Here is a 20,251-nt window from a genome sequence, read left to right on the forward strand (position 1 = left end):
AGTGGCCGGATCTCAGCTCACTGCAAGCTCCGCCTCCCGGATTTACGCCATTCTCCTGCCTCAGCCTCCCAAGTAGCTGGGACTACAGGCGCCCTCCACCTTGCCCGGCTAGTTTTTTTGTATTTTTAGTAGAGACGAGGTTTCACCGTGTTAGCCAGGATGGTCTCGATCTCCTGACCTCGTGATCCGCCCGTCTCGGCCTCCCAAAGTGCTGGGATTACAGGCTTGAGCCACTGCGCCCGGCCTCATGTTTAGTTTTCTAAGAAATTGCCACACTGTTTTCCAGTATGTCTGTACCATTTTGCATTCCCACCAGCAATGTACGAGTGATCCAATTTCTTTGCATTCTCACCAGCATTTAATGTTATCACTTTTTTTTAGTAGTCATTTTGATAGATATGCAATGATATCTCACTGTGGTTTTAATTTGCATTTACCTAATCCCTAGTGATGTTGAATATCTTATATATGCTTGTTTGACATCCGTGTTTATCTTTTTCCGGAAAATGTCTCCCCATGTTTTTTGCCTATTTCCTAGTAGTTTTTATTTTTTTAGCTGTTGAGTAATTTTCCACATACAGACCCTGGGCATTTTTTACGAGGTTATACCTAAGTATATAGTATATACTTGATGGATAGTAGATAGTATTCTGTTTTTAATTCACTTTCTACATATTCACTGTTAATGTTGGGAAAAGCAGTATTGTGCATGTGGTCTTTCAAACCCCTACTCACCCACATAAGAATGGGCCTTGGGCCCAGAACACTTCCTTCCCAAGAGATAAAGCGTCCTCGCAGCCCATGCTGGAGTTATCACCTTGTGTGGGAATATCTTTCCCTGTTCAGACTCAATATGTACTCCCTTGTTCTGCTTAAACATATGTATCATATGGCACCTAGCCAGCCCCACTGCTATAACTTTCTTCTGCGGGGAGGGCAAAAGGTTCTGCTGCTGCAGCATGAGAGGGTTGCATGCTGCCAACTGCCCTGCATCTGCTGCAAGGAGGCCCTTCTATTTATGGGGACTGACGCCAACTACATAGCTGACCTTGCTCTGTCTCTTCTCTATGTGAGTAAAGCATTGTTCCAGGTAGTACTTCACTGTGTTATGTTTTCCTTGGTGACTCCAATACCAAAATGCAGTGGCCAAACGTGTCCAGACTGTTACTCCTGGTAATAAGCAACAGAAGCCACTTGCTAGAGGGCTAGAACATAAAAATATGATTGTTTCTTGGTTGTTGATTGTGTATAGTGAGACTTTGTTTAACTCATCTATGACATCTAGGAATATTCTTTTTGTAGATTCCGGGACATTGTCTGCATGGACAATTATGCCATCTGCAAAGACGAATGTTATTTCTTCCTTTACAATACACATGCTATTTATTTTACGATGTTGAGTATGAGTTGTGAAAGCAGACATCTTGCTTCATTCACCATTTTAGAGGAAAAACATTCAGTCTTTTACCATTAACTATGATCTCCATAGAATTTTTATAAATGCTCTTTTTCAAGTTGAAGTAGTTCCTCTCTACTCCTAACTTGCTAAGAGTTTTTAATCATAAATGAGTATTGCCTTTGGTCAGACACTTTTTCTGCAATTGATTTATCATGTAAGTTTCTCATTTAGCCTGTTGATGTGGTAGATTGCACTGGTTAATTTTCAAACACTGAATGTGACTTGCATATCTGAAGTAAATCCCACTTGGTGTATTTTTTTTCAGTTTGCTAATATTTTGTAAGACATTTTTGCTTCTAAGTTCATGAAAATTATTGATCTATAGTTTTCTTTCTCTCTCTCTCTTTTTTTTATACTGTCTTTGGTTTTATGATCAGGATAATATTGATATTACTCATAAAATAAGTTGGGAAATATTTCTTCATTTTCTATTTTCTGGAAGAGAGTATGTAAAATTGATGTTAATTATTCTTTAAATATGTGGTAGACATCTTCAGGGAAATCAACTGATCCTGGAGATTCCGTTTTCCTGATCTTTTGAATTGCAGATTTAATTTCAGTATTGTTACAAGACTATCCAGGATACCTATTTTTGATGATTTGTGGATTTCAAGGGATTGGTCCTTTTTTTTCTAAAAATTGTGTATTTTGCTGTTGTTGGATGGAGTATTTCTATATATGTCAATTAGATCATGTTGGGTGATTGTATTGACTGGATCTTCTACATTGCTGATTTTTCTGTTGAACTTCTGAACGTAATGTTGCTCATGGTAGTGCCTTGTTACTCTTTTAATGGCTGCAGAATCTATAATGATTTCTCTGTTTTATTCCTAATTTTGACTATTTACATCTTCTCCTTTTTTGTCCATCTTTCTACAGGTTTATCAATTTTATTGATATTTTTAAAGCTAGCTTTTGGTTTCATTGATTTTCTCTGTTTCCTTGTTTTCAATTTTATTGATTTTTGTTCCTTTTTATATCCTTGTTTCTGCTTGCTTTGGGTTTATTTTCTGTTTTTTTTTTTTAATTTATTTTTATTTTTCTAGCTTCTTGAGGTAGGAACTTTTATTATTGATTTAAGACCTTTTCTCTTTTCTAGTATAGAAGCATTATAAATTTAACTCTCAATACTGCTTTAGTAGCTGCATCCCACGTATTCTGATATGCCGTACTTCCATCTTAATACTGTTCTGTGTATTTTTAAATTTCCTTTCTGACATCCTTTTTGACCCATGGATTATTTAGAAATAAGAATTGAATTATTTAATTTCTGTTTAGAAATTTTTCTCTTATCTTTCTGTTATTGATTTTCAGTTTGATGCCATTATGACTAGAGAACACATTCTGTATCATCTCAAATAATTCAAATTATTTCAAATCTGTTGGGGTTTGTTTTTTGGCACAGGATACGATCTATCTTGGTAAATGTTCCAAGGTTGCCTGAATAAAAATTAAAGAACAACATGTGTTCTGCTATTGTTTAGAGGTGATTTGTATATATGTCAAATAGATCCCATTGACTGATGGTGTTGCTCACGTTTTGTATATCCTTACTGATACAGAATAGCACTGTCTAGCAGTCCTATTACTTGTTTAGAGGAAAGGTGTTAAAGTCCCCACCTATAATTATGGATTTGTCTATTTCTTCTTTCAGTTCTATCAATTTTTCTTCATGTAGTTTGAGGCTCTATTGTTTGGTGTATACACATTTAGGGTCATTATGTCTTCCTGGTGTATTGATCCTCTTATCATTATGCAATGATACATTTTTTTCATATTCTTTCTTTGCTTTGAAATCTACTTCATTTGATACTGCCATAAGCATTCCTGCCTTTTGAAAAAGTATATTTACACAGTATATATTTTTCCACCCTTGTGTTTTCAACCCACTTATGTCATTAAATTTGAAATGAGTTTCTTGTAAACAGTATATCAAAACAGCAAATTGTTGGGTCATGCTTTTTTAATTCACCTTGCCAATCTCTGCCTTTTAATTGGTGTATTTAGACCATTTATGTTTAAGTAATTAGTAATATTGTAGGGCTTAGCTCTATGATTTTATTATTTTATTATGTGTTTTCTGTTTGATTCCTTCCTTTCTCTTTACTTCCTATGAATTGGTTGACTATTTTTAGGATTTCATCTCGATTTCTGCATTGTGTTTTTAAATATATTGCTCTGTGTAATTTTCATAGTGATTGCTCTGAGTATGACTGATCACAGCCTATTGGTTTCAGTATTTTACCACTTTAAGTGAGGTATAGGAATTTTACTTCCGTTTAGGTTTTCTTTTTCTTTTTTTTTTTTTTTTTGGCTTCTGCACTTTAAAATATCCTTGTTGTGAGGGTCAGATGGTGTTATAATTTTAACTTTAATCATTACATATAATTTAGAAAACTCATGAAAAGAAGGATACTCCATTTTGTTTACTTATATGTCTATTCTCCATTGTTTGTCCTTCCCGTCTTGGGCCTCAAGATTCCTTCTGTTTTTTTAAATCACTTTATTTAGGTTTACAGAGCTTTCTTCAGCCATTCTATGAGGGTAGGTATGCTAGCGATAATTTCTTTTGGTTTTCCTTTGAGAATGTGTTTATTGCACATTCATTCTTGATAGGCAGTTTTATTAAATGTGGAATTCGTGGTTGACAGTTCTTTTCTTATGGAATTTGAAAAGCTCTACTACACAACTTTTTTTCTGCACCCCATGGTTTCAAATGAGAAATTTGCTATCATTGTAAAGTGATGCTGGGTGCAGGGTCTGGAGAAAGGAAGGTGAGCTTGGCAGGGGGGAAGGTTTGCAGGCTTTTGCTCCCTTTTTCAAAGACCAACAAAGAGTCCTTTCCCAACTCCCAACCCAAGCCCTTTTGGAACTGTGTGCTGTTGTTGGCACCCTGTGGCGCCTCCTTGCCACCCCTGTCCTTTCCATGCCCGGGAGTGGATCTTTCTGGTTCTGCAGAATGGACACTTAAATCCAAGGTCATGGCAAAACATCTGAAGTTCATGGCCAGGACCATGACGGTACAGGAAGGGAGCATGGAAGGCGCATAGAGGACCCTAAACAGAATCCTCACTACGATGGGCTCACTGAGGACCTTAAGCATCGGCGGTATTATAAGAAGCCATGCGGCCGGCCACAGAGGGAAAGCTATGAAAGGTACCGGAGGATCTACAACATGGAAATGGCTCACAAGACCAACTTCTTGATGTGAAAGAATCAGGCAGATCCGTAGCAGGGCTGCTGAGGCAGGCAGATCCGTGGGAGGGCTGCTGAGGTCTGTGGATGGGACACCCAGTATGAAACCGTCATCCAGTTTTGTCTCCATCTCTTTTCTTCGTACAGTCTCATTTCCTATTACCGTTCTGCAATAAACTCAATCACATGCTTGCAAAAAAGAAAAAGAAAAGTGGTGTTGCCCTAAAGGTAATAGATTATTTCTATCTAACTGCTTTCAGTATTTTTTTCTTTGTCTTTAATTTTCAGCAATTTGTAATATGACTTGGTGTCAACTTATTTGGGTTTATCCTATTTGAGATAGTCTCACCTTTTAAAATCAGTAGATTTATGCCTTTTGGCAAATTTGGGAGCTTGGCAGCCAATTTTTCTTTGCATATTCTTTCAGATCCTTTTTTTTTCCACTTCTGGGACTCTGATCATACAAATATTGGATCTTTTGCTGTGCTTTCGGAGGTTTCTGAGGTTCTGTTTTTATTTTTGTTTAATCTATTTTCTACCTTTTGCACAGATTGAGCAAATTCTTTTGATCTGTCCTCAAGTTATTGATTCTATTCTTTTTTGTCTCCCGTCTAGTATTGAGCCCATTCAGGGAGTTACTTCATCTATTGTTTTTTTTCAAGTCTATAATTTCCATTTTGTTCTTTTAAGCAACATATATTTTGCTGATACTTCTATTTTTTCTTCATCTCAGGAGAATTTGTAATTGCTTATTAAATCATTTGTATGATGGTTGTTTTAAAATTCTTGTTAGATAATTCCAATATCTGATTTATCTCAGGGTTGACATCATTTCATTTTTTTTCTCATTCAAGTTATGGTTTTACCGATCCTTGTGATGACAGATGATTTTGAATGGTATGGTGGACATTTTAGATATTAGGTTAGGAGACTCCATGTCTTCTTTGAATTTTTGAATTTAGCAGGCAGTCACCTTTTTAGGTTTCAAGAACAGGTCCTGGCCTACTTATATGGACTGTGGTTCCAATCATCAGTTTATTTCCTGAGTCTTTGCTGTGTTGTTCTGACTTTCTTGGCTTACCTTGTGCCATTGGGCCTCCCAGGTCTCTACTGATGATACCTGAGTGGCCAGAAGGTGTTTCCTTAGGTGAGAATGTTCCATATCCTTCTGAGGAAGGGGAGTCTTGATTTATGGGGATGAAGAGGTTCCTTTGGTGGGTGTTGTGGTGAGCTTCTCCCTGTCTCTGGGGGTAGAGAGCATTTCCTAGGCTGAATACTTGTTGTGGTATAATCGCCTTTGTTGATCCCCCAGGCACAGGGTATCTCTTGATGGAAGTGGAGAGTCTCAGAACTGTTAAGGAAAGAAAAGATTTCACATAACAGGCCATTGTGGTAGCATAATTCTTTTTGCCATGGCCCCTTGCCATATGATGTCTCTGGGGAGCAGAGGGGAGCCTCAGCAACAGAGGAGGTGAGCTCTTTCTCTGGCTGCTTTTTTCTTTTCTTCTTCGTCCTCCTCTTCCTCTTCCTCCTCCTCTTCCTCCTCCTCCTCCTCTTCTTCCTCTCCTCCTCCTCCTCCAGAAGGGCTTTGTTTAATTCTCTTTGCCCATTCTTCCAGGCTCACCCTGTATTGTAGGTGGGACTCTCATTCAATCTGGGGAAAGAAAGAGCCAACCTGGGCCGCCTTCTCTTGTTTCTGTTACTGACCTGGGGGCAGCAAACACCAGGACTGAGGCACCTTCTTGTATTATGCTGGAGGTTATAAAAAGCCCTGATGCTCTGCTGTTACACCTGGGATCTCTAACCAGTTCACCTTCCTCTTCTACCTTTCAGAGTTCTATTTGGTTGTTATATGTAGTTTTTAGTCATGCTTAGTGGGGAGAAACAGGGAGAGACAAGTCTATGCTGTCTTGTCCAGTCTAAAAGTCCCTATGTAACATTTGTTAAAAACACTTGTGTTATAGTAGGATAAGGAAAATTGTGTGATTTTTTTTTTTAAATGGCTTCAGGTAGAAAAGCAAGTGTTAACTTTCTCTTTATCTTCCTGATAGTACCAAGAAGTTCAAAATGTCATTTATTTTTATCAATGAGATGACTATAATTAATCATTAATAAAAAACCTACTATTTCCCTTACCTTTCTTTCACCCTGAATAGTTGGATATTCAACTTTATTTTATTTTTATTTGTTATACATCCGTTTTATATTTTTCAGATAGAAAATATACAGTTTACTTTTTTGCATGCTATGTGTATTTACAGCTCTATTGGTTGTTAGATTAAAATAAAATTTCCATTATGATGAAAAATGTATTTGTGCATAGTACATTTACTGGCAGCTCCATTCAAAAGAACCATTCCAAGTGTTAAATACAGGTATAAACTATTCTTTTTTTGTATTATAATTAAGAATGTATTTATTACTCTTCACTACTTGTGTAATTACCTTCTATATTGAAAATATTTACATATGTAATGTAATTTTTCTAACTTTTTATAATGTAAAAATGATATATACTAGAATAGAAAATTAACTGAGAGTCTCAGAATTATACTCAGGGATATAGAAATAGAGAGAACTTGAGACCATGGAAGATAAGAAATGAAAACAGGAACTCAAGGAGGCAGAGAATCCTAGTGAGAGGAATCAAGGCCTCGTGAAGGAGGATCAGCTTTCATTCAAGGTTTCTTCTAGAATTTCCAGCAAGGAAAGCGAGTTACCATGGCCCAGAGAAACCAAAAGTCTCATTTGATGAGATAATTGAGAAAAGTCTAAAGATCCATTTCGATATTTTAATGACTAGAATTGAACCATGCCTCTAGAGGCAATAGTGGTTACTATACTCTAATTCTCCAAAATCATTTCAAAAAAAATTTGGCAAAATATGCTTGTATCTTGTCATAACTATTTGTGACCATAGTTGCAACACTCAAATTAAAATGAGAATGGACCATTACCACTTGATTTAAATGTCTGTGCATTTATTTAAACCTGCACATCCACAAAATTTTAATAGTAAGCAAAATAAATTTATAATTGGAGAAGGCCTGTAGTTGAATAACACTACTCAGTCCATTCCAAAGTCAGTAAATTATCTTTATTTTGTATGACCACCCTTGACCACTACTGGAAGGAATGTTGGCCGCTTCTTTGTATTATGTTTGAGCTTTCCAGTCCGGGTCACTGGGCTCAGTTCTGGGGATAAAATGATGAGAGTACATGGTCTCTTTCCAAGGGAAAATGAAAGAACAGGAGGAAAATGATGCACAAAGTATAAGACAATATGATAACTGGCACAGTGGAGCCATAAAAAGGCACCATAGGATAAATCAATAAAGAGGAACTTTTATGCTGTTTATGCCAGATAGAAGTTAGTGGAAATTATAAGAACCCAAACAGCTTGATAAATTCACATTTTAAAAATACAAATCAACATTACTACTGAAACTTTTACAAGGATCTCATGACCTATGTGCTTACCCTTGAACCACCCTGTTCTAACCAGCCAAGTGGAATTGGAAACAATTGATATGTCTTTCATGTGAACATTTCATTTCTGTTTATCAAACTATACTCATGATAATACCCTTAACAAGTTTCCAAACCATCTCATCCAAGTCCAATTTTCATTTCTAACTTTCCTTCACCAAACTCCAATTAGCATGTACTCCAACTCAGAGGAACACCCTCCTTGGTCTCTGGAACGCTACATTGTTGCCTCTGAGGCTGGGATTTTATTCTACTTCACCCATCTGCTTTCTGTATGGAAAGAACTGAGTGCAGCAGGGGATCCTATGAAGTCCTGGCTTCAAACCTCGGGCAAAAATAGCGAGTTTCTTAACAATAAACACCCCGATGAGAGCCACCTGGCAAAGTGACTGCACACAGGGCTTTCGTTCTCAAGTTCATCCGCTTCAAGCACAATGTTGCTAAAAATGAAGCTTTCACTTTTCCTTCAAAATCAAATCCTGTCACTTTACCTAAATTCAACTAAAATAGCCATAGAGGGCCAAACATACATCATTCAAAGTTTCATGTAGTCATGAAGGAATTAGGCAATGGGACAGCCAATATCTCCTGCTGGAAGAGAAATTTTCAATAGAATTTTTTCATTTGCTGACTTCACATTTCAGGAGCATTGTTCCTAGAGATGCACTTTTTTTTTTTTTTCTTACTTACAATTTCAAGTTTGAGAGTATAAATCCTAGGACTCTCAAACAGATATTTGATATACATATAAAACTGTAATTCTAAAAGATCAAACTTCTCTTATATCCTCGTTTACTTCATAAAACATCTTTTCAACAGATTCATCTGATTCATTTACCTTTGCCTTTACCATGCATGTTGATTTCTAGAAACAAAACTATTCATCGTGTGTATAACTATTTATGCTTGTACTCCTTTTGATTTTACTATGTTAGCTGCAATAACTAGTACAGGTATACTACATTATACACACATTAATTTAAAAAATTATTTTTATTGATTGCTTACTGCCTAATATGTACAAAGATATTCTAGCTAGGAGGAAAATTTAAAGGCTGATATTTGGAAGACCACATACAGACCAAAACACAGGCAGATATGTTTGTGAGACCCTATGACAAAGATAGATAACTGTGGCATCAAGGGCCTTGGCTGCTTTCTCAGGTTAGCATTCTTCTGTTGACTTGTAATCACACAAGTAAGGGAAAAACTCTCAAATGAATTATCAGCAGACAGGTGCCAACTCTTCAACTTAAGTATGCTGGCCAACACGTATTAGAAAAATGTTCTGAAACTAAAGAACAAAACCAGGAAATTCATCATTAAAGTCTTAAGGTGCTGTCCTGTCAACTTAGAAGACCTGAAAGGTAGATTTTCATACCAGGGTTGTATTTTGATGAGAGAGATGTGGGCCACACCCATTTAAAAGAGCTTTCAGGAGAGTAATGTTTCCTGAGAATAGCCTAGTGTTTGTTAGAGTAAGAAGTTGAAGAAAATGATCAGAGGGAAGGTTGAGGATATTGGGAGTTGTCCTCACAGTAGACCATCCTGTGAGCTCTCATATGATGCGGTCAAGTGTGTGTTTGCTATTCATGAGGATGCCCATCTTGACATCCCATGTTTTTTTCTAACTACCCAAGGTCCCTAAAAGTTTGTTTATTAAGCCTGGTAATCATTAAGAAGAACAATATTATTGACTTACACCTGACCTAAAAAACGATTAATTATACCTCTTTTCCCAATGTCTACTGCTGTAGTTTGTTGAGAGAGTCTGTCTTCTGACATTAACACAGAAGACCCTCAGAAACATCTGTTTCCTCTTGCATCCGCTCCGCAACTGCCATGACATGCACATTCACCTAGAGCTACACTTTAGCCCCAAGCAACCCAGTTCCCAGGGTAAGAAAAAGTATTCAAAACCTCTTCCTGAGACCAACCAATCCTCTTCCTGAAGAATTACATATCGCTTCCTCAAAAGAGGTTTTATTATATCTGCTATTAGCAAAAAACTACCCCTTAGTCATTACTTAAGCAACAATTAATTTCCGAAGAAGGTATAATCAGAATTGATTATAACTTTTCCTTAAGTACATCAGGAACAATACCACTATGACTTATAAGTGTTCTTACCTCAGTCACCCACAGAAGTCCCAGCATCCCAGTTCATCATTTCTGGTCTTTATCCAAGAATTCTCTGTACATATCCTAATTTCATGCAATTTTCCACCCCATTCTGAACTTCTCTCTGTATGCTGAAGGTTTAATAAGCCCAATTACCAATGTCCTCAACTTTTTTCTAAATGTTTCCTTCACCTGCTTGCTTAAGCTCAAACCATGCTATATTCTCAAGGTACCATTTCTTCTGCAATCTTCTTGAATGGTGGTTGTCTTTCATTCTTCTTCCAAATCTCATGTTTGACTAGTCCCAAAGGTAAACTAAATGTCCTCATGTCATTGCTTCATCTAGGAAATTAGTCTTTCTTCCTCATTCAGAATTTTGTATCAAGTGAAACTAAGCCTCATAAGTGAAGGAAAGACACAATCTCTTTCAGACAAACAAATGCTGAGAGATTTCTCCACTTGCAAGCCAGCACTACAAGAACTGCTAAAACGCAGCTCTAAATCTTGAAACAGAACTTCAAAATACACCAAAATAGAGCATTCTTAAAGCATAAATCTTGGCCGGGCACGGTGGCTCAAGCCTGTAATCCCAGCACTTTGGGAGGCCGAGACGGGTGGATCACGAGGTCAGGAGATCGAGACCATCCTGGCTAACATGGTGAAACCCCGTCTCTACTGAAAAAATACATAAAAACTAGCCGGGCGATGTGGCGGGCGCCTGTAGTCCCAATTACTCGGGAGGCTGAGGCAGAAGAATGGCGTGAACCCGAGAGGTGGAGCTTGCAGTGAGCTGAGATCCCGCCACTGCACTCCAGCCTGGGCAACAGAGCGAGACACCGTCTCAAAAAAAAAAAAAAAAAAAAAGGTAAATCTCACAGGACCTATAAAACAATAACACGATTAAAAAAAACACAAGATGTTTATACTTTTGTTGACGGAAAATCAACAAAGAAACAATGGACTTAAACTACACCCTAAAACAAATGGACTTAGCAGATATCTATAGAACATTTTACCCAACAACTGAAGAATATACATTCTATTCATCAGCACATGGAGCATTCTCCAAGATAGACCATATGAGAGGCCACAAAACAAGCCTCAAGAAATTTTAAAAAGTAGAAATTATATCAAGTACACTCTCAGACCACAGTGCAATAAAACAAAATCAACTCCAAAAGGAACCCTCAAAATCATGGAAATTCAATAACCTGCTCCTGAATGATCATTGGATCAACAATGAAATCAAGAAGGAAATTACAAAGTTCCTTGAACTGAACGATAATAGTGACATAACCTATCGAAACCTCTGGGATACAGCAAAAGCAATGCTAAGAGGAAAGTTTATAGCATTAAATGCCTACATCAAAAACCCACTTCATGTGGGTTTTGATGTGATGCCTACATCAAAAACCCACTACATGTCTTTGAACTACACTGCTCACTACCTCTTTTGGTTGCAACATTCTTCCTACCTCATGGTACCTTCTCCTCAGTCACTGATTACCTTAATGTCTTACTCCTGTCATCATTTTGAGGATTTCAGCATCTGTTCAGACAACTGATATAACCATTATCTCTGTTATTTGAAATCCTTATTTCCAATGACTGTGACTACCATGCCACACACTTCTGCCCACTTCTTTGGTCATAACTTATGCCTTATTATTGCCAATAACCTTCCTAAAAAACTTCATTTTAAATCGTTCTATTTTTTGACCAGAACCTCCAGTTATTCCAGTTCATATACTTTAGAACTTTTTCCATTGAGCCTAGTCTGGTGTCTTAACCACTTTTTTCCAGTCATTGTCTTACTTACCTTCTGTCTCAGCTAAGGTTCCAAGGTCCAGCACTATAATTATTCCCTTACATACACCTTCAGCTCACCTGATTCTTGTTCTCTTCATTGTACTTGCCTGCCAAAGGTACAATTATGGTTAAATCAATCCTCCATCTTCTCCACACCTAACACCAATCTGATGTGGTTGGAGAAAAACTCACAAGCCACACACTGAACCGATGAGTGTCACTGTAAATTTATGGCGCCAAATCTCATGGGGCCTTTAGTACTAGACAACAATCCTTCTAGAGCTCTACCTCCTAAGATGACCCTTTTTATATCTTCTATTTCTTCAAAATTCCAACACCTCCTCCCTCATCGTTACCCTAAGTTGATCATCAAGTCTAATTTCATCAGGAATGTAGTATCTTCCCTCCACCAAAAGTATTGTCAGTTCTGAGGTTTGATTTTTATCCTTTTTACAAGCTCATATGTTATCCTGTTACTGTTTTGTGAATGCCGGCAAAAGACATAAAACTTTGTGTCAGGAAAAAATGCACAACCAGCAGCATGAGCCTTGGGTTTACATGAATTAATCTTGCACCCAACTCCCATAGGGTTGGTACTACATGTACCCAGATGAGTACTGCACAGGCAGATTTTTGTCACAACTGATGAACATTGAGTTGGGGAACTCATCACTTTTACAGTAAACAGCAAGAAGCCTGCTCCTTGTCCCAGAGGGAGACATTACTTCATTCCTCAGAGATGCTTGCTGCAAAACCAACCCCAAGAAATGGGCAGATAAAGATCAGTCAGGGCCTTGCATTCTTAGGATTCCCAGTAAAAAACTGCCAGGACACACAAGGCCCATGATGAGTTGCTTCTTCTAGCAATCCCTCCCATGACCCCATGTGTTCTTGGCTGAACTCGAATTTTCATATGAATATGCCACTCCATTAGCCACCCTGCTTAATCTGACTGACAGAGACTGGGGTTAAATCTGTTCAATTTGCATCAAGCAGCATTTAATTAAGGAGACTATCAAGAGGACTGTAAGCAATAAGATGAAGTCAACCTGTAGTATACATTTCAACTCTACCCCCCAGGGCCCTGGACTCAGCCAATTGTACATACATCCCAGGGGCACCAGTATATCTTGCTTTAGATAGCCAGAAAGTAGTCTAAAGCCCATTAGTTATCCACTGTGACGCACGTAAGGGAGCTTAGATTGACATACTGATCTTTGATGTCATTACCAATAATGACAGGGGCAATAAATGAGCAACCCTAACCCCCAAAGGAGAGACATTCCCCCAAATACAAACATATAACACAAAGGGACAGACTCTAGTTCAGAATTTCTGATTAAAATTCATTTATACAGTTGTTACATTGGTTTGGTTAATTCAGTACAATAGAAGCATCACTTGCAGCTCCCATTGCCATTTATGGCAACACTTAAGCTGCCTGAGTATTAGGAAAAGTGTATGAATATATGTTATTAAGATTGAGGTTGGGCACAGTGCTTCACACCTGAAATCTCAGTGCTTTGGGAGGCCAAGGCAGGAGGTTCGAGACGAGGCTGGGCAACATAGTGAGACCCCATCTCTAAAAAACAGCAACAACAACAAACACAGTTGTGGGGCCTATTTGTACACATACAAGGCTGAGGAGGAGGCAGTTCAGGAGCTTCCATTAGTGGTATCAGGTATGGTGAAGTAGTTTAGGATCAGCCAAGTGTGCAAGAATTTTAGTGTTTTTATAACACCTGGACAAGGATGACAAATCCTGTAGTGAGTTTAAATTGTCAGCTGCAGCTGCTCCTAGATTCAGCTAGACTATACAATTGTTTTGCCAGACTATAGTGCTGAATCTAAGGAACAAGAAGCCTAAGTGTCCCTCTGCCCTGAACTGCCTGGGGTTTAAAGTGATCTGTGCTCACTTGCTGGAATTTTTATTCTCCCTCCATGGCCATGAAACTAGGGTATCCCAACCCAGTAGCTATAACTTTACCTCTTCTCCAATCATCTGCTCATACCAATACCTTTTGTCCAGAGAGGTCAGACATGAATAGGAATAGGTCACTTTAAAAAATATTTACTGAGATTCATTATATTTCCCACTTAGTCCAGTTAGGTCACTCTAAGTAAATATACTACTTGGTAAGTAGTATATTCAACCAGTGGTCATTGTCTTTATGATCTAGGACCATGTTAATTCAATAAAAGAATCCAGGTAGCTGCATCAAGTTAAGTTTGAATCTCTCAGTCTTGCCTTTAGACGTGGCTGCCCTTCAAAATGTGTACAAATCAAGCTGGCATGAGGTTGTCACTAGGGCAAGAAAATACACTTCAGGTTCATAAATGATCAAGGGAGAATCATGCATTTTCAAAATAAGTTTATATAATTTTTCTACCCTTCCACCTTGATCATTACCCAGGAGTTGGCCAATAGGAGACAAACCTTTCCTGCCCATGACCATATTTAATGCTCAAACAGCCTTAATAAACTGTTTTAATAAAATCTGTGAGCCAGAAAGAGGCAAAGAAGGTAGATACAGAAAGGAGGGAGAGTCAGAAATCTTTAGGATTGATTTTCAAAAAGTCTATTCCATATCTCAATGATGCCAGCAGCCTTATCAGAGAATGATGAGAGTGTGGAATGTCCATTGAATATTTTTACTACTGATCCATTGCTAGGTGGCCTTTATGAGAAAAACACACCATTGTCAGATTGTAGGTGGTCTTGAAAGCTGAAAATAAGAATCAGATTATCAAACTGAAATACTAGCAAAATAATCTAAAAATGTGTCAATATTAGCAAGGCACCAATGGTAGTCCCAAGAGAGGGTCAGAGATCTGACACAGCCAATTTTCTAGAAGTGAGCAGGGAAAATGCTCCTTGTAATGTGGCCTCCTTTACTGCAAAACAATCAGGCCAATTTTGGCAGGAGTCTCCTCTGGTATGCAGTTTCTAGGTTAGAAACATATAGTCCTTTGCTGTAGTCCGTGGTAGTGGATATGTTTTCTGGTAAGAGGATGGATCCAGGTATTGATGGAAGCCATCTAGATAGATGTTGGGTAATCCATTTGATTCTAGTTGTTCTTATTAGGGGTTATAGCAACAGCCACCAAAAAACCATACTATCCCCCAGTTGGGAATAAAAGGAATGCAGGATGATGGGGAGATTAACCTATGGGAGTAGAAGTGGGAAAAGTCTTGGTCCTTCCTCTGGGGCTGCTGTCCAAGTGCCAGAGCTGCTTCCTACCCAGGTGTATCCTGATTATCTGATTAGTGTCAGGGCCCAGAAGACCTCTTTTTTCTTGCCCCCATGCATGCCATTGTGCTCTGCCCCATCAAAGGGTAGTCACCAAGCAAGAACAGTGCCACATCTGAGTAAGCTAGTAACTTGAGGTCTCAGATAACAAGGTTATTTCTTCTTAAAGAAGTTAATGTTGTGGAATAGGGAGAGGGAGGAATCAGGGGTCATAGAGGGAGAGAGCAGCTCTAATCAGTAAAGTTTTATGTTCAATTTCAACTTCAATTCAATTTCTCTTGCTTGTGGCTCAAACAAACTCATCATGTTTTTGTTCTAACTAAAATTCTGTATTGAATAGAAATGATGTCATTGTTGGCTCCATTTATTTCATCTTTCGATACTCCTTGACTCAGCAGTCACATTGCCTTCTGGCTGGAGCCACAGGGCTTGCTGCTCTATTGTCATAACCATGTTTTTTCCTCCTCCCACCTAGAGGAGATCTAGAAACAACCAAGGCACCATATAAGACTGCTTGTTTTAATCCCAATCTGATTGACGGGCAGGACCTCGGAGGTCCCTTACTTCCATCTTTCACCTACCACTTCAGTGGGAGTCCAGGGAATCCATCTCCTACATCTGAACCCATCCCAAAAGGCTCTTAACATTTTTCTTCCAGAAAGACATGTCTCTTTCAGGATCTCATCTTTGTTGCCATAACTGTTGGGTCTGAAATTAAATTTTACCCCATTTATAAATGAATGAGTTAGCCTGTTACTGTTTTATGGATGCTGGCAGAAGATACAAAACTCTTGGGTCAGAGACAAAGAACTATATTACTCACAGCACAGCAGGCTGCATGAGCATCATGTTTATGTAGGTTTCTCTTGCATTCAAGTCTTACAGGGGTGATTTGATAGATGGATGATGTACCTGCCATGGATTTGCATCACAGCTGAGGAACAATAACCTGATAAATTATCTGTTTTCATAGCAGGCAGTAAGCCAATCTGCTTTTTGTCCTGACTTTGAACCTCATATTTCAAAGTTGCTTGCTGCAAAAAGCAACCCTGAGAGATAGCCTGGGTAGAATGATAAGGATCTTGCATTCTTGGTACAACCAACAAGAATTGCAGTGATTCTCAGTGCCCATGGTAGATTGACTCTCCCAACACCTACCTATTTATCTGTCACTCATTTACTTGCCACCTCCCAATTCCTGCCTATGTTTGGACTACTTTTCCATTACAACATTCCCACCCAAAGTTTATGTATGCATGGCACCCTGTTCATTCTCTATGATTCAGGATCTTTAGCAATTATTCTTTACAAATCTTGCATCATTGATTTTCCACTGTACTCTAAATCATTCTAATCAGCTTGCCTATCTACCATCTGAAAAAAAAATGCTCCTTAGAATGCGTACACCTCGTCGGATATTCTCTTCTCTACTCCAACCTTCTCTAAAGAGATATCTATACTTACTCTCTACTTTTTCACTTCCCAGTAACCTCCCCAATAAGGCAATTTTTTCTACTTCAGTGAAAGCTTCCCTGTCAACAATTTCCATTTGCTAATCTAAAGCTTAATTTTAAGTCCTCCTCTTAACTGGCCTCTCATTTATAGTTGTTCTCTCTGATCTGCTGGATATAATTTCTTTATTTAACATCTGCCCCCTTCTTGTTCACTATCAGTCTATTGCTAGCATATCCTCTATTTTCCAGACTCTAAATGCTGGAGTCCCCTAGGATTCAGTCCTTAAACATATTTTTTCACCCCTTGGGAAATCCCATGTAATCTCTTGACTTTAAATTTTAGATAGATGTTTACAACATTTAAATTTTTGTCTCCAGCCCTAGCCCCTCTCTTGAACTTCCCTTAACTTTTGTATTTAGATAGCTAAAATGATTTTCAAACATTACCCCAGGCAAAACTTTTTATTTTTTTATCTTCATGAAATCCAAAACAAAAAATTAAGCTAAAGCAAACAAAATAATCACAAAACAAAACAAAAATTCACAAAACGACAATAATGACAAAAACACTTCTTCCCCATCTCAGTAAGTGGTAACAACATATTCACCCAGTTGGCCAGACCATAAATTTAAAGCTATATTTGATTTCTCTCTTTCTTTAATATCCCACATCTGATTCCTCCACACATTTTGTTGGCTTCTCCTTTAAGCTGTGTTTCAAGCATGATAATACTTCCCACCTCTACCATTTCTACTCTAGACCAAGCCACTGTCATGTCTCACCTCAACTACTGCAATAGCCTAATGTTTTGGTGTGCTTCCATTCTTGACTTCCTAAATCAGTTCTCCACACAGCTTTGGTAGTAACATAATATGCATAATATCATGCGAGTCTTCCATTCAAACAGTCCAGTGGTTCACATCATGTTCTCAATAAAACTTGTACTCCTTAACATATTCTTACAAGCCCTTGTGTGATCTGTCCTCAGTTATCCTCTCCAAAATCATCTCCTGAGTCCTCACTCTCTTCACTTTTGCTAGGTTGGGATCTTAAAGTTACTTGGTTAGGCCAAACTCATTTCTGCCTTGGGGGCTTTACATTTATTTTTCCCTTTACCTAGAAGACTACAGATTTTTGCATGGTGATTCCTTCTTTTAAATCTTTAGTCAAAGACCACTTTTCCAGAGAGGTCTATCTAAACCCTTACAAAAATGCCACCTCTCTCTGCACCCCAACACATACAATCACACGCTCTATTTCCTTACCCTTATTAATTTCTTCATACTTATCATTGTGTGATCTTATGCACACACACAGACACACACTTTCGTTAATTTTTTAAGCTCCCCTCTCTCAGTCCTTACTAGAATTGTCCACTATGAAATAGACTTTGAACATCTTGACTACTGTAGCTCCATGACCTAGCACAATGCCTAGCCCATAACAGGAGGCCTAACCAATATTTCATGAATATAAAAATGCTGAAATCACTCAATTGAAGCTTGAGAGAAATCTCAGGACTCTCAGTTGTAGGCATTGATCATTAACCCACATGTCAGGTAAACTTTTGCCCTTAGCAGCTAAAAACTTTAATAAGCCTTATGAAGATTCTTTCATTCTCCTAATCCAGATATAACTAGATGAGCCTCAGAATTCTTGCTCTAATTATAGTGTATGCCACATTTTGATAAATTAAGTTTTCCATGCCACTTGACATATCATAATTTGAAAAATGTGTTCTCCTTATTTCAGATTGATCTTCCATTTTCAAGAGCATCTAACACCTTATCTTTAAGTTTCTCAGTTCCGTTTTCTTCCTATCAAGAATCTAAAGATTTAGTTTTTCAAAAATTCAAATATATTAAATGAACTTACATTTTTATGAGAAAGATTTTGTTCAAAATGAAACCCTTTTTTATGATCTCTTTTTTTTTTAAATGGATCATGACAAACCTATAGGAGTTATTATTGGAATTGTGATTAGAATCATTTGTGCAATAAAGCACTTCCTAGCTTAAGGCAAAATTGGCCTAGCTGTAGCCTGCTGTATCCTTCCGGCACTATCTTTGAGTCAAGTGTATGTTCTTAGTTAATTGGCTTATGACAAAAGTAATTTTGTCAGTTAGACGTTTCTGTAGAGCTGCCCTTGGTGAATTAGTGTCTTAAGACAGAGCCACACGGTTTTGTTGACATGTAAGTTTTCTGGTTTTTTTTCTGTTTTTACTTCATGACATCTCCCATAGTGTTTTAAAAAAGAGGAATTGTGGATAAAATAAGGCTATGTATGGGCAAGCCCTTTTTGGCACATGTGAAACCATCAGTTCTTCAAGCATCAAACAATGATATAGAGCCAGCCAATTGTGTAAGATTTTTCAAATTCAATCAAACAAAATGTCCTGCTCTCCACAATCTAATTTTTCTTCAGATTGAATTTACAGTTTAGATCAAGATGAGTTTACTAGTACATTTTCCCAGGTGGCTATATTGATATCTTAAGGCTGCAGATTAATCTGGTTTACTCCCATCTTTCTCCATTTTTTCCTCTCTTTTCTCTTTCTTGTTTGCTCTTACCCACTCTTTCTCTCAATTATAATGGTTCTTAATGAATTCATTATATAAAGGATTCCCAGATCCAAAACTCTATCAACACTTTCCAACAAAAGGGAACTAAACCTACTTTTGATGCCTCTAAGATGCAGCTATATAAATTTCAGACTTGTTTTTCACTCCTTTCATGGTAGTCTGACCCCAATAAGGAAGAGGGTCTGAATGGAACATTTCATAAGTGTCACTGAAATCTACAGCTGAAGCTGTATGTTTATTACTTTTTCCAAAGAGTTTTCTTCAAAATTACCCCTTTCAAAATAAGAGTTTACTCTCTACTGATAAAACTGTAATCAAGATCTGGTTATTATTTCTTGTTAACATTTTATTGAAGTATCACTCACAGAGAAAAGTGTACACATAATATATTTATAGCTCAATACATGTGTTATAAAGAGAACATGCTCATGTATCTGGTACCCAGAGCAAGATCATGGTTAAATGCATGCTACTTTCTTTTGAAGGAAATGACTAGTGCTAGTGTAAGTAGTAACAGAGGCAAAATTCAGTTCAATTGTCAAAACATTTTCAGATAATTAAACTGTCTATAAATGAGACAAGCATCCTTGCAAAGAAAAAAGATTCTATGTGATTAGAATTGTTTGTGGATACGAAAGATGGAATTCTTGAGTTGTTGATTGGACTGGATGACTTCCTTGGGTCTTTCCAACCAAAAATGTATGTAAAATCAAACTCTGAAGATCAATGTTCTAATGGTAACATCAAGGCAATTATAAACATAAATAATAAAATAGTATTTTCTAAAGGTCAGTGAAGATGATACTTAGGAAATATTTAAAAACCATTTTTCTTTTCTTTTTCTTTTCTTTTTTTTTTTTTTTTTTTTTTTGAGACGGAGTCTCGCTCT

General features: G+C 37.6%; 1 protein-coding gene and 1 pseudogene across 3 annotated transcripts in view; both read left to right on the top strand.

The window, feature by feature from the left end:
* CRB1 (crumbs cell polarity complex component 1) overlaps nt 1-20,251 on the top strand; it is a 165,152-nt gene that overhangs the window by 43,175 nt on the left and 101,726 nt on the right. The gene's annotated exons all lie outside the window — the stretch shown is intronic.
* LOC111550973 lies at nt 4,441-4,703 on the top strand (annotated as a pseudogene).

Source organism: Piliocolobus tephrosceles, chromosome 1 (assembly GCF_002776525.5).
Source record: "Piliocolobus tephrosceles isolate RC106 chromosome 1, ASM277652v3, whole genome shotgun sequence".
In the NCBI taxonomy this organism is placed as follows: Eukaryota; Metazoa; Chordata; class Mammalia; order Primates; family Cercopithecidae; genus Piliocolobus; species Piliocolobus tephrosceles.